The sequence below is a fragment of the Stegostoma tigrinum genome, chromosome 2, assembly GCF_030684315.1.
Source record: "Stegostoma tigrinum isolate sSteTig4 chromosome 2, sSteTig4.hap1, whole genome shotgun sequence".
Classification (NCBI taxonomy): Eukaryota; Metazoa; Chordata; class Chondrichthyes; order Orectolobiformes; family Stegostomatidae; genus Stegostoma; species Stegostoma tigrinum.
In genome coordinates, this window is record NC_081355.1 from 9,242,823 (window position 1) to 9,258,547 (window position 15,725).

Genomic DNA, 15,725 nt, shown 5'->3' on the forward strand with positions numbered 1-15,725 from the left:
AAAACGTACAGATCATATTTCTCACTTGTTCATTTTGAAAGTCAGATCCAATTGAAGGAAGCGATAGTTTTATGCGTGGGGCTACATTTGAGAAATATACATGTCCATAGTATGAACTCCAACTGTAAATGCTGGGTGTTGTATCTGGGGAGAGATATCAGGATCCAAGCCTCTGAAAACATTTGAATTAAGTCGAAGGCCTCTCTCCAAGTGACAAAAACTCTGGTCTTGGTCTCGGTTTAAAGCTTCCTTCCACCACTCCCACTGTACAGCAGGCAAGAACAGGCTCCGAGGCAATTAAGCTCTCACATCCCACTGTTTTATTGGCTGAGACAATAAGCCCTGTGCCCATTTATCAGAAAAGATGAATAGTTGATATACCCATGGCTTCCTGCACAGGCCTGCAGTGGTTAGATGCCCTCGCTACAGATTTGAAGGTGGGTCTGCTCATCTGCAGTGATCTATCTTGTCTATGAGGAGCTGTATTGTAATTAATTTTTGCTACTTTTAAGCTGCATCAATTAATACTGAAATGAGTATATGCCTTACAGTGCTGGATGTACTGAGTTGCTGAATTCAGATGACTGACACATTGTTCAGGATGATACTAACAGTGTGGGTCCAGTTTCTGATCCACTTGAGGTAGAGTTGGGGCTTGCCTTCCTCCATGGTTGATGTGGAGTGGGACCTGTTAAGGTATGAAGTCCTTCTCAGAGACAGATGCTGACAGTTCCACATGATTGGTGGGTATTACCTATTACAGGTTGTGTGAAGGGTAAAGACCAGTGTGCACGGGTCAAATAGTCTGTTTCTATGCTGCAAGCACTTGCTTCTTTTCTAATAAATTAATACAAAGGTAGTAGAATAAATAATAATTTATGTATTGCTTCCCTTAAGAAAGAATTAACAGAATTTAAAAGAATTTTGGGCAAAAGCTTTACATTGACACTAAGTAATAATGATCGTTTGAAGAGCTGGGGCAAGCATTATGGACCGAATGGCCTCGTGCAACCTCGTAACAGTTCTGTGATTTGTTGCTTTTGCTATTAGCCTGATTGTGAATGTTTTGATTGGCCTTTGGGATTCTGAGAATTTGACAGATAGTGATTTGAAAACCAGCTAACCCGTGCTTTGTCAGAGCAGCAAGAAATTATCTCTTAGTCCAAAGTGCGCAGGTGTGTAGGAAGAAAAACATGCTGATTTTTTGAAATACCAGCAAAGCCTTGAGTGTGAACCTCTAATCAAATTGGACCTGGATAAGAAATGCCTCCTGTGCATTCATCAAGCTGACAAATCACTCCAAAATGAGCTAGCCAATTACTATTGCTGGCAAGCCGATGAATGGCTGTTACACAATAAATACTGGTGGTGTCTAGAAAATACATCACAGAAAAGGCAGTTTGCCAATTTGAAGCTGAAAATGTTGAATTTGCTCAGCAGGTTGAGTAACATCTATAGAGAGAAAAACAGAGCCATCAATCCACATTGATGATCTTTGGTCAGTCTGACAAAATGTCATTGATCTGTAACCACGTTTTTCTGTTGAGTATTTCCAGTATTTTTTGTTCTTGTTTTATTTCCAGCGTGTGCGGTTTCACACTTGGCATCACTAATTGTGGCTTAGTGAGATAGCTATTGTTATGACCAAGTCTAGATGAGCGTGCATTTGTTCTGGTCCTACAACTCCATAGTCACCGCATAGCATTTTAATAAAATGCTCCCGGTTACCAAGATGATCAGATAACTACATTTTCTATGTCACATTGAAAAAACAATGCTGCAGTAGATGGTAGGGAATGCCATCCACAGACCCAGTCTATTCCTTCCCTGACAGTGCTGTGGATGTATCCCCAGCCTGGGAACTGACTGTAGTTTCAGCACAGGGTAGCTCACTGCCCCCATCTCACTGGCAAATGGTGATTGGCAATACATGCCAATGATGCCCATGTCCAACTTGAGGGTGAGGAGGTTGCATCGGACTTAACTTTTCACCCAATGATTAGAAAAGGAGGTTTGGGATTCAGTCAGTTGTCAGTGTGAGTCAGAGCATGTAAACCTTTCCTCCCATTATTGCTGGGTGGAAACACGCTGTTTTTGGACTAGGCTTGATAGTGAAGGAAATGAACAGGGAGAAGACCACTTCTTGTTAAGCACTGAACGTGTGCCAGAGCTTCCAACAATTAACCACCTAACTGGTGAACATTAAGCTTTCAACCAGCATTAGATCCCAATCACTAGGCTCTTCTGGTGCAGTGGTAGTGCATTTAACTCTGAGCCAGGAGGTCCAGGTTCAAGTCCCACCAGCTTCAGAGGTGTGCAATAACATATTTGATCAGGTTGATTAGAAAATGTCTATAAAGCAGACCCAACAGCAGTTGTGGGGCAGTGGTAGTATCCTTACGTCTGAGCCAGGAGGTCCAGGTTCAGGTCACACCTGCTCCAGACGTATGTAGTAATATCTCTGAATGTATTGATTAATAATATCTAGACAACAATTGTAGAAGTCCTGCCCAGAGGGTGCATTCATCAGCACCATGTTGGCTGCAGCAACACCCCCCAGACTCCCATGGTGGAGGAGGGCACAGTGGGCAGGTGATGGGTGAGCTTGAATATTACTTGGTAGAGGGTCCCCTCCCAGTGGAGGTGACGGGGAACAGGTTCCATGGGGGTTTGGATTTAAGGGAAGAGTGGTGGTTCAAAGTGAACAGCCTGTATCCGGTCCCTTGATTGTGCCCAGCTTAATGCAGAATGTAGGGCACCCCCCTTCCCCACTCTGCCTCCCCTCGACTGGCAGCCTACCCACACTCGTTTATCAGTCAGGTAACATGACTCTTTGTTGTTCCACCCAGAGAGGAGGGAAAGCCCTCTAAGTAGCCAGCAATTGATTGCTTTAGAATCATAGATTCCCTACATTGTGCAAGCAGGCCATTCAACCCATTGACCTTCAGAAGAGCATCCTACCCAGACCCCTACCTCGCACCCCCCTACACACTATTCCTGTAACCCCGCATTCCCCATGGCCAATCCATCCAGCCTGCTCATCTTTGGGCTGTGGGAGGAAACCGGAGCACCCAGAGGAAGCACATGCAGACACAGCGAGAGTGTGCAAACTCCACACAGACAGTCGCCCGAGACTGGAATCGAACCTGGGTCCCTGGCGCTGTGAAGCAGCAGTACTGAGCACTGAGACACCATGCTACAAGCCCCTCAGTTGGCAGTGGGCTGGGAAGATCAGGCATATTTCTTCCCACCTAGAATGTATTTCCAGTGGAGTTTAGATTGAGGCAAGACTCTGGGATGCCTGTGTATGTAAGTCACATTTTTTATTATCAGCAGGCAACCCCTGCTCCCAGGACTGGAAGATTCTACCCAATGTTTCCACATCTTTCTCAGTCTACCTACCTGCTTCACATAGCCTCAGGACATTGTGTACTTCCCAAACCTGCTCCAGTTTCCAGGGGCTATATTTTCTTCCAGACCGAAGTGGAAAATATCAGGTAAGAAGGATGACAATGACCAAACAATTGTAGTCCCTTTTACTTCAGGCATCATCACTCTTGTTGTGTGCACTTCAGAGTCAACCCACTTGAGGTGCAGAGAGGGCAGGCACTGAATCAGTGTTTCTGCCCCAAGGTATGAAAGCGTGAGAGAGCACATGGTCACCAGAACATAGTCATGCATACATCGTCTGAACAGAAGTGACTTTACCAAAATTATCACATAACAGGGCACCCAATGACTAATGACCAGCCTGTCCATTAACTCTGCTGTTTAATACTGAGCTACAAAGGTGAGTCAGAGGGCTCTCCCGGCACAGTGGTGATGGTCCTACCTCTGAGCTACGTGGCCTGAGTTCAAGTCCCACCTCTTCCAGAGATGTGTAAATAGCATCTCTGAACAGGGTTATTAGGAAATATTCACAATGTGAGTCGATGCAATCGAGATGCATTTCAGCTAGGATCTGATTGGAACAAGGCAGAGTTAAAATCGTCCTCTCTTGTTCCTTCCAAAGCATTACAACAGCTCCCAATATGGCACGAACATGTGTACCAAGCGGCTGCACCCCACAAATAAAATGCACATGTAGGTTATCAAAAGTTTTCTGGGTCTTAAAATAACAAAGTTTACTCATGGAGCTTGGGGTGCCTCACAGATGCCAGGTAGAAAACCCAATGAAAAGTAGTAGTTCGAAAAGGCTTGATTTGTCCCATCAATTAATTGTTGTTTATCACAATGTGAACTGACCTAAACTTTGTCATGGAGGTGTTCAAAACAACTTGGTAAATCAGCCAAGAGTGGCCCAGATCTCCTTGAAATGGTTCTACATCAGACAGCACCCCTGTGAAATGTTTGGAGGCATTTTACTCTTTTAAAGGCTTCAGATAATCATAATTTGTCACTTGTTATGGAGCACACAGTTCGCTGGCAGCATGTGGTAATGTAAAAAAAATCAATTTTTCATTGCTTATTTTGAAGGTAATTTAAGAAATAATTCACAATAAAATGAACTTGTTAAGTGATAGTAAATGATCTGATTTAATGCACTCAAAGTATCTGGTCATTTTCAATCATATTTCATGCTGGGCCAAATGATTGATTGAGACTTAAAACATTATGGCAGAATACTCATGTCAGAAATTCAATATTTATATCCCTGTAATAGCAACAGGAATAACATGGGTGTGGGATATGGTCCTTTCAACTTGCGGGTGGGCAGTGCATCAATCAAAAGACATTGACTTGAAAGCTAATTATCAAGGATCATTCAGGAAATGTTACTATTAAAAGAGAGGGTAAAGGCCAAAAACAAAAATCAAGGAAGTTAAAATCTCTAATGGAGCCTTTTTCACTCACCACTTCCTTTTTTAGACTCTTGGATCCCTGGACATTTGGTGCTTATGTGTGTACTCTTTGAGGCTGCTGCTGGTCTTATTCCCTAAAATTCTTACTTAATCCATATGCTAAAGTAACACTTTCCCACTCCCTTCAACACTAGGTGATGCCCTAGTGATATTATTAATAGATGATTTAACCATAGATCCAGGTAAAGTTCTGAGGACCTGGGTTCAAATCCTGTTACAGCAGATGGTGGAATTTGCATTCAATAAAAATCTGGAATGATGACCATGAAAACATTGTTGGAAAAAACCAATCCTGGTTCCCTAGTGGCCTTCAGGGAAGAAAACTGCTGGTCTACATATGACTTTACACCTGCAGCAATATCAATTACTCTTCACTGCCCTCCAAGCAATTAGGGATGGACAATAAAAACTGGTCTGGTCAATGATGCCCACGTCCTTTGAATGAATAAAACAAAAGCCCACTTGCTAGAGAATACAATTTCCTGGAAAGTTTTCTCCACTCTGCTGAAGTCAAAATAATGGTATCAGTTACTTTAGGATATCTATATGCCATTATAGCAGTCTGTGACCCCACCTCTTTCAAATATCTGTGCCATTTCCTGCACATCTATGATGTTAAGATCCCAGGTAATTGGATGAATCAGTAGATGATAGCAGACAAAATGGGCTGAGTAACTGTATTTAAAATGTATTCCTTTGTTTGCTGGAGAAATCCCTGGACTCTCCCCACTGCTTAAAAATCATAAACTCTCTCATGCTTGCATCGAACCTTGGTGTTGAGTGATTCATTGAGTCATTCTACCCCATCGCTTGGTATTTACATTTCAGAGAAAATGTTCCATCTAAATGCAGTTATGTGCCATCTTAATCATGTTATAAATTATAACATAAATTATTCATAAATTATTAGGAGAATTGTGTATTAGACTCTTTTTCTCTTATTAAAATATCAGTAAAATCATTTATAATGAAGTGGATATTGCAGAGCTATAAGTTGAATTTTATGGCCCTTAGGAGCCCTGTGTCTTGTGTATTTAAAATCATTGTTAGAAAAGCTGCTCATATTCTACTCTACCCTGAGTCTTATACACTACGTTGACCTATATTACCTCTCAGCACATTCTTCACACTTCAACTCATTCTTCATAGCCCAGTTCCCCTGCTATCCCTATAAACTCGCCTGGCTCTACCTCCTTCCAAGACCTCTGCATTGTTCCAACTTTGGCCATAAGCTATGTTTCCCTTTCTTTTTGCCCAACCATCGATGGCTGTACCTTCAATCATCAAGGCCCTACCGATTGGTATTTCTCAGCAATACCATCCCCATGTTCCTTTAAGATCCTCTGTAAAACCTACTCTTTGCTAGTCATTCCACATCGGGTCTTGTCCATAGTCTTCATGTCAAATCTTGTCTGTTTATGTACATATGAAGTACTTTAGTATGTTTTCCTAATTTAAAGACACTACATAAATGTAAGCTGCTGTTTCCCTAAAAGGTGGACTACAGAATCCCTGTTTTAATATGGGTTGTTGTGCTCTTTGTGCAAGTTCAGGCAAGATTGCTGGGTTTCTTTTGGACAAAGTTTACTAACAGTAAGTGCAGGATAGTAACTTTACAGACCAAGGTGTGCTGAACAATTCTAGTTCTAACTTCTCAGGATCCTCTCACATGACCACAGCTTACCTCAGAGACTCATCTACATAGTCATTAAACACCCCTCCAATGCTGTCCTCAGGAAATGGAGCATGTAAACAGCATAAAAATTGTAAATGATTGGCTCATATCCTCCAAAATGCTTACAAATGAGGGATGTAATGTTCTACACATGGTGAATAGCAATAAAAGGCACATTTATTCAAATAAGCTTTCAGGGTGTGAGTGTCATAGGCATGGCCACATTTATTGTCCCTCCAAATTTGTCATGTGAAGATGGGCCCTCTTGAACTGTTGCAGTCATTGTGTTGGAGGTGCTAGATCAAAGGTGTGAGGTTGTGAATTGTGGGATATTAATGCAGTAACATAGAGTGAATAGTGAAATATGTTCCAGTCAGAGTGAGGGTGACTTGAAAGTGTTCACATGACAATGATTCTTGTATTAGAAATAGAAAATATTTTGACATAAACAGGGAAGTGAAGGTCATTGTAGGTCATTTTCTTATTACCTTTGTAAATACTTGGTGTGAATTTAAGCTGAAGGTCACATGTCATGGGCAAGAGGTGAGATTGAGAAAGTGGAGTCTTTGTAGTGACCTCAGCCAACATAGGAATTGTGCTGTTGATATCAAACTGCACCCCAAACCAGCCCACCCAGCTAACTGCTCTAACTAACTGTCAGTCAGTCTTAGACCAGAAGAAATAGCTACAGAACTGGGCCCCTCAAGCCTGCTACACATTCAATAGGATCATGACTGAGTGTCACTCGGATTGGGCTATGTTTATCAATAAAGCTTTTTCTAAAAACAATGCTGCTAATGGGGGTTTAGTTAAAAGTGTGGGTTTTGGTAGAATTTACCATTTAAAACTGGAACTAACGTCAAGGTCTGCATATGACTGTCATGTCTCAGACCCAAAGTTCTATGCTGAGGAAAATCTTACAAGTGGTTGGTCCTCCTAAATTTTGGCAGTCATTAAGTTGCAAATTGTGCCTAGCTATAATGTCCTGGCACATATGACTTATTCATTCATTCATCATAATATTCATGCATTTTCTGGGGAGTCTTTTCTTCCTTATTGTTTAAAATGCCCATTTTTATTTAATTCCTTTGTGAAATATGAGCCTCATTGTCATGGCCAGTATTTATTGCCAGTTTTTCTTTGTCCAGTTTGGATCGAGAGAATCCAACCCGTAGATAGTTTTTGCTTAAAATTGCTAGGCACTAAATATTAAAATGATGCAGTCACCAATTTAAGTTACAGCTTAAAAAAAAGTAGATTGGTATATCTAAGAAGATGTCATTCATCTAAAATGTTGACAAAAATAAAGCAAGAAGAAGTTGATAGTACTTTCTGATTCAAAAGATGGGAGATCTATTTTTATTTGAAATGTAAGTATATGGCTGAAGGCAATACAGATAGTCAAGTCACAAATAGAACCACTCATTTATGTTGCAAGGAGTAAGTTTAAAATTGCCCATTTATCAAAGATTAAGTGCAACACAGGGAAAATTAGAATTTAAACTTGTTACATTCTGAGAGGCTGCTCTTTCACTGAGATTCTACTTAACTCTTTAAGGGCCGTATTGGGATAAACTTTTTATGAGGATTTCAAATAGGAAGAAAGCAAAAATTGAGGTTTATTAGCATTTATAGATTATATACAATGAGTCAAAAGCCATGGTTGTTTCACTGCAAATAACTGTATAGAGCTAGACTCTAGGGTTATATTTTTTCGTTCTTTCATTCTTTCATTGGACTGAGTATCTTGAAATTTTGGAGGGCATTTAAAAGTCATCCACATTAGAATCAGTCTGGAGTTACAGCAAGAAAAGGCAATGTCAGTAAATTTCCTTCACTAAAAGGAGTTAATTTGTACAACAACACATGTTGGTTGTCGTGGTCACCATTAAAGTGACTGGTTTTATTAATTGAGTTTAATTGATTGATTGATTTAAACCCAAACTCCCAGAGGATTAGCACCAACTTACTAACTCAGTGACATTACCAATAAACACCACCATCTCCTCTGGTGTCAGAGACTGCTCTTGGTCAACTCTTTGAGAACAATTGATGGTGGAAGTAAGTTGTGCAAAATCCACAGAATTGTTACCGCACAGAAGGAGGCTATTCTGCCCATTGTGTCTGCACTAGCTCTTCAAACGAGCATCATTAGCCAGTACCTATCTCTTGCTTTCTCCCCATGCTTTTGCATGCTATTTCTTTTCAGATAATAATCTCTTGAATGCCTCAATTGAACCTGCCTCTACCACATTTCTCGGCAGTACATACTCAACTATTCCTGAGTGAAGAAGTTATTTCTTTCATATGTCACTTTAAATCCATCCCCTCTCATTCTTGTTCCTTTTATGAGCAGGGACAGCTAGTTCCCATCTACTCAATCCAGCCTGCTCGTGGTTTTGAAAACTCTGCTCAAATTTCCTCTCAGCCTTCTTCGTTCTGAGGAGAGTGGGTCCAATCTATCAGGTCTTCAGTCTGTTCTTCATCACTGAAATTTCTCATTCCTGGAAGCATCCTTGTAAATTGCTTCTGCGCTCACTCCAACACATTCACATCTTTCCTATAATGTGGCACCCAGAACTGTACACCGATATTCCAGGATGTAAAGGAACAGAGTGATTCCATGAAAGAATGTTCCTGAGTCCAAAACCAGGGGTCGCAACGTGAAGGATATGTTGTAGACATTTTCAGACTATGGCGACTAGAAAACTGAGGCAGGAGAAAGGGGTTGTGTTAAATGGGTAATGTCAGAAATTTTAGGGTTTTCGTTCTAACTTTCCTTGGATAGCACCTTCCAAACCCACTGCTAACTCAAAGGACATGGGCAACAGATAAATGGGGCACCGTTGTTTGAGCCGCACACCATTCTGATTTGAAAATATATCACCATTACTTAGGGGTCACTGTATCAAATTAATGGGAACTCTCTTCTTAACAGCATTGTAGGCCTACCTAAAGCACATGGACTGCAACAGTTCAAACCAGGCTGTACCACTGCCATCTTTTCCAGAGCAATTAGGAATGGACAATGAATGGCTGGCCCAACCGGGGACACCCACAACTTGTGAATGAATAGAAAGATAAAGCCCAAACTCAATAGCAGGATTAGAATGGAGATTGTAGATTTACACTCCCGTCCACCACAAAGTCTCACAACAGTGAAATTTATCAGCGTGGTCTCCGTGAAAATATTCAGATGGATAGATATAGGTTTTTTTTTCCTTTATTCATTTACAGGATGAGGGCTCTGCTGGCTAGACAGTATTAATTGTCCATTCCTAATTGCCCAAATGGCAGATGAGAGTCAACCACATTCCAGTGGGTCTGGAGTCACATGTAAGGATGTCAGTTTCCTTCCCTAAAGGACATTAGTGAACCAGATGGGTTTTTCAAACAATTGGCAATGGATTCGTGGTCATCATTAGATTCTTAATTCCACATATTTATTGAATTTAAATTCTACCAGCTGCTGTGGCAGGATTTGAACCCGGGCCCCAGAATGTTATCTGGGTCTCTGGGTTAACAGTCCAGCAATAATTCCACTAGGTACATCGCTTCCCCAGCATTACTTACATAGGACCATCAATCTCACCCCGGGTGGAGGACCATGGACATCAACATAAAATCTGGGAGCTCAGCAGAGCGTGATAGAAAAGGTAAGCTTCAAAATTACTTTTTTTAGAGCCAGGAGTCACATGAGTCCTCCTGTAGGCATCACAAGAATAGTGTGCATGTTCTGTCTGTGGCTTCCCCCTCCTCTGTGATTGCAACTTCGTCGTCCTACTGTTTCCTTTTTATTGATGACTGATCATCTTATGTTAGTAAAGCAAAACAGTGAATGCCAGGAGTTCTGGATGTGAGTTTGCTCGCTGAGCTGGAAGGTTCATTTTCAGATGTTTCGTCACCATTTTAGGTAACATCATCAGTGAGCCTCTGACGAAGCACTGGTGTTATGTCCCGCTTTCTGTTTATCTGGTTAGGTTTCCTTGGGTTGGTGATGTCATTTCCTGTTTTTTTTCTCAGGGGATGGTAGATTGGCTCCAAATCAATGTGTTTGTTGATGGAGTTCCGGTTGGAATGCCATGCTTCTAGGAATTCTCGTGCGTGTCTCTGTTTGGCTTGTCCTAGGATGGATGTGTTGTCCCAATCAAAGTGGTGTCCTTCCTCATCTGTGTGTAATGCCAGGAGTAATACAGAAAGTTCTGGAGAAACTCAGCAGGTCTGGTAATAGAGAAACAGAATTGACCCAAGTCCAATTTGACCCTTCTTCAGAACTGAAGAAAAGTAGAGATATGATGGACTTTCTGCTGTTGGAAAAAGGATGAGAGCACCTTTCGTCTTTAATTTAATGGTAAATCACTCCCCACCATTAATGCCCTTTGATAAACTGAGAGGTGTGACTGGAATATGTTGTATGGGGTTGGAAAACAAAACTGGTCCCAACTTCAGGTTCCCAGATGGAAATTCCAACCCATTCGGTCTTCTACATTTTAACAGATCACCTCAGAATCACACAGTTGTTACACACCGAAGAAAACCATTTGACCCAGCAGTCCTGCACCAGTTCTATTAGCAAGCGCAATCTCCTGCTTTTTCTCCATATCCCTGCACACCATTTCTATCCAAGTAATCATCCAATGCCCATCTCAAATACCTCAATGGAACCTGCCTCCACCACATTTCAGGCTGTGCATTTCAAACCCTAACTATTCGCTTTTTTTCTCACACCACTCTTGCCAGAGACGACTCTTTTGTCCAATCAATTTCCTGCTCACTCATGCTGATACTAATATGTTGTGTCATTTATGTACAGCTCTAGACCGAGTTTCCAATCCCACCTCACAGTCAACAGCATCCTTGTCTACTTTTGATCAATTTCATTTGTCTTTCTGCCTCGTTCAACCTCTCCAAATGAAACACTTGATCATGAGTTTAGCACTGCCAGGATCGATTCACCCATACTCCTCTCTTGGTGGTCACCCAAATACCACCAAAGCTCACCTATCCACAAGGAGAGCGTCTCATAGAAATCTACAAATTTCTACCAAGGCTAGATGCAGGAAAGATGTTTCCAATGATGAGGGAGTCACAGTCTAAGAATATGGTGGTAACCAATTAAGACCGAGATGTGGAGAAATATATTCACCCAGAGAGAGGTGAACCTGGGGAATTCACTGCAACAGAAAGCAGTTGAGGACAAAAGATTGTATGATTTCAGGAAGGAGTTAGATATAGCCTTGGGGCTATAGTAATCAAAGGAAATGGGGGAAGGGAGGAACAGGCTATTGAGACCGATGATCAGCCATGAAAACTTATTTGATCATGTCTGCTGTAACTTCTTGACTCTAACTAATTAATAATTATTGATTAATGAAAGTTGAGGAATTAAAGATTCTATTGCGTTGTTGTACTTGCTAATAATATGCTCTGTTAAAACAACGCTGACAGTGTAGTGGTAGTATCCCTACTCTGAACCAAATGACTGGGCTTTAACACCCACCCTCTTCAGAGTTGAGTCAACAGATTGAATAGATTGATTATTAAAAAATCATGTTTTGTGCTTGGCTTTATCACAGACTGAGACAGAATAACACTCCCTCAAATCAGAGAGTAGTAAGGGAATGGAGTACTTTGCCTGCAACGGTAGTAGATTCTCCAACTTTAAGTACATTTAAGTTGTCATTGGACAAGCATATGGACGTACATGGAATAGTGTAGGTTAGATGGGCTTCAGGTTGGTATGACAGGTTGGCACAACATCGAAGGCCGAAGGGCCTGTACTGTGCTGTAATGTTCTCTCTCTCTAAATCAGTTGCAAAGGCATAATCAAACCTGAAATGTCAAATGTCGATAGTATGTTTATATATTCAATTAATCTTCATAAAGTTCTAGCACATGTGGAATATTTGTGAAAGCAGAGTTAATATTAACTCTCAAAAAGATTATTATAGATCCATACTTAAAGCAGAAACTTTTAACGGGCAATTGAGAAGGAATGGGACAAATGGGAATACTCTTTCAAAGAGACAGACCAGGCATGATGGAGCAAATGGCCACCTTCAGTGACCACGAATCAATGAATGTATAAAACCCTGGAATCTGTAGCTCTAGTTGTTTCACCTGGAATGATGGCAAATTCTGAAGAAGTTGGAATCAAGTCACTGTAACAGCACTCAGTCAGTTGATGAGTTACCTATGCACAATAATTATTAGCAGGCAGGCATATGAACACAATAATAATCCACAGCTATCAGGAAACTGTCGGTGCTTTTATAGGCTACTGTTCTACAAACAGTTGCAGACCAACTCGATTGAGGAAACAGCTTCATATCTCTGCAAAAAGCAGTACCACCTTGGACAACACACCCTTTCATTTCGTTTTGAGTGTGTTTTAAGTATGATTACGACAAACTCACAGGATTTTGTTAGTTGTATCAGTGCCAACGCAAACTGATCAAGAATTTCCCTCTGCCCGTGAGCCCTGATGTTGAACAGATAGTTTTCATAAGTAACACCAATATGAGGTTAAAAGTATATCTTTTTGAAGTGTTCAAAATCTCTCCCTTCTGAGTTCACTGCTTCTCAGTGAGATTTAGAGATGAAGAGGTAAAGGTCAAGTGAACAAAGCCTGGTAGAATAGATAGGTTGTGACGAGTTCCTTAATGGAGGTGAGGATTCCAGACTGAAGTGCTTCGGAGCTAAAGGCACGGCCGAAAAAGGTGGTGTGTTAAAACCTGGGACTGCACAGGAGGCCATAATGCAGAGCTAAGGGATCTTGTGGGATTGTCAGGCTGGATGATGTCACAGAGTTAGGGAAGGGGCAAAACCATGCAGGAACTCAGAAATAAGGATGAGAATTTTCAACCTGAGCGTTTGCCAGAATATGGAATAGAGCAAGAATTTAAAAGAAAACAAAAATGGGGAAACATCCATCAGAGGACAAAGGTAATAAAAAAGGAAGAAATAGAAAGAACGGGGCAGGAAACTTGCAGGCATAAATTTAAAATGAAAATATGAAATACTACAACATACGGTTCATGTGGGACTCTCAAGTAAGGAAAACATAGACTGTGATCAAGTCTGCAAACCCTCCCAGCAGCTTCAGTTCTCAACATTATTCTCTAGCTCAAAGCTTAAGCCATTACATTGGTTTGTAATGTGTATCACTACCAGGGCTCAAGTACATGCTTTGCTGAGGGCTCTTCTCAAGATTTCTCCAGTGCTACTTTTCAATTTCCAGAGGTTCCTTCTTCAGTTTCATTAGCTCCTTCATTAGGTGATGCAGTCACTAAATAACATCACCTCCTGCATTTGGGTTGATGTGTGGAGCATTTGGACACAGATGCAGAATGAGAAGAACTCATCAACATACCCAAAGATCATCACTCTTCCATTAAAAGTAATGTCACAACACAGAACGATCACATTCAATTCTTAGACATCACAGTATTGAAATCAATGTTAGACACCAGGCATCAGTTATAAAAACAAATGGTGCTTTTTTAAAAAAATAACTCCCACACTTCTGCATACAAAGTGTCATCACACCAAGACCTTTTCTGTGAACTGGTCAGATCAGTTAAACTGTTGCATGCTTGTCTCTAACACAAACACTGCAGCTCAAGTAATTCATTGTATGTTTGACTCTTTGAGATTTGACAAAATATAAATGCAAATCTTTGTGAAATAGTAATGTAAAATATTGTGTTGTTTCAGTTAGCAAATTGTTCGTTACAATAACATCCATTGCACTTCCTTCCCTCAAGTAGCTCCTGAACTCATACATCTTTAATCTGGATACGATACATTGATTTGCAGGAAATTAATTACTTCAGTTTTCCTGCTCACAGTTAGATGAAAGTTTAAAACTGTTTCCTCAGCTTTGCAACATGGGATGGTGATGACGAGTGTATTATCTCTAGGCTATTAATCCAGAGACTCAGACAATGTTCTGGGGATCCAAGTTTAAATCCAACTATGGCAGATAGTGGAAGTTCACTTCAATAAATTTTGGAATTTAAGAATCTAACAATTGCTGTGGAAGTGTTGTCGATTGTGGGAAAAACTTACCTGTTCACTATGCCCTTGAGAGACAGAAACTGCTGTCCCCTGATCTGACTGATGGGTGACTCCAGACCCACAGTGATGTGGTTGACTCTGAACTGCCCCCTTGCAGCTATTTATTTTCCAGCAATCAACTCAAGAGGTTCCAAGCTAAAGCTTATATTTAATGAAGGCTATATTTTTCACGCATTTTCAATAACATTAGCATGCCATGGTTTGTAACAATGTGGTGACCACCATTCAAAATACATGGGAGCAGCAGATGGATCCATCCCAGAAATTCCCACTGGCCTGGGAACACAGGAGAGAATCAATCTGTGACTGAAGGAGCAAGGCAAGAGGCAGGGGAGGACTGGAGGAACTGAGGGCAGGAAAAGGAAGGAAGGCAGTCGGGCAAAGAAGTAAAACCAAGGAGCAAAGTCACCGAGAGGTTGGGTGGGAAGCGAGTGAAGAGTTGCTCAGAGAAAGACCAACAGCAAAGCAGGGCTGGGTAATAAATGCTGGACTGTCCAGCCACAACCTTTGAATTAATTTTTAATTTTTTTTAAAACCCCCTTATCCCCTTTCAGGCATTTTCCACCTTTTTCAGACATTCTCCTTCCCCTCTTTCGGACTCTTCCTCTCTCCACTCACTCTCAGAGTATAGCTGCCTTAAGAATGTTTCTTCTCCAGTATTTCATGGCACTTGTTGTCAGTTATAGCCCCTCACTCCCCTGTTTTGCCATTGCTCCTTCTTCTGGCAGCTTCTCTCTCTTGCCCAGCCTCCACCCACCTCAGCAAGCCTCGCATGTTCAGGAAGGAGAGATCACATCCACAGTGAGACACAGTGCAACTGAGTTTATAGCCCAGGGAATTAGGAGGCAGCGTGGGAGTTTGGGGCAGAAGGAACAGATACTTTTAGTTTGCTTTTTTGTTTGGTTTGTAGTGTTTTTTTAAAAGCAGGATAAATTGAAGTCTGGAATCAGGATCCCACACAAAAGAGTGATATCTTGGGTAAACCATAAGTTCATTTGTTGGTGCTAACTATTAACTTGACTATCTATCATAGTTTACTTTCAGGTTGAAGGTAAACAGAGGAAGTACTTACAGGTTACAAGCTAAAAGGCCAGTACAAAATTTTTAAA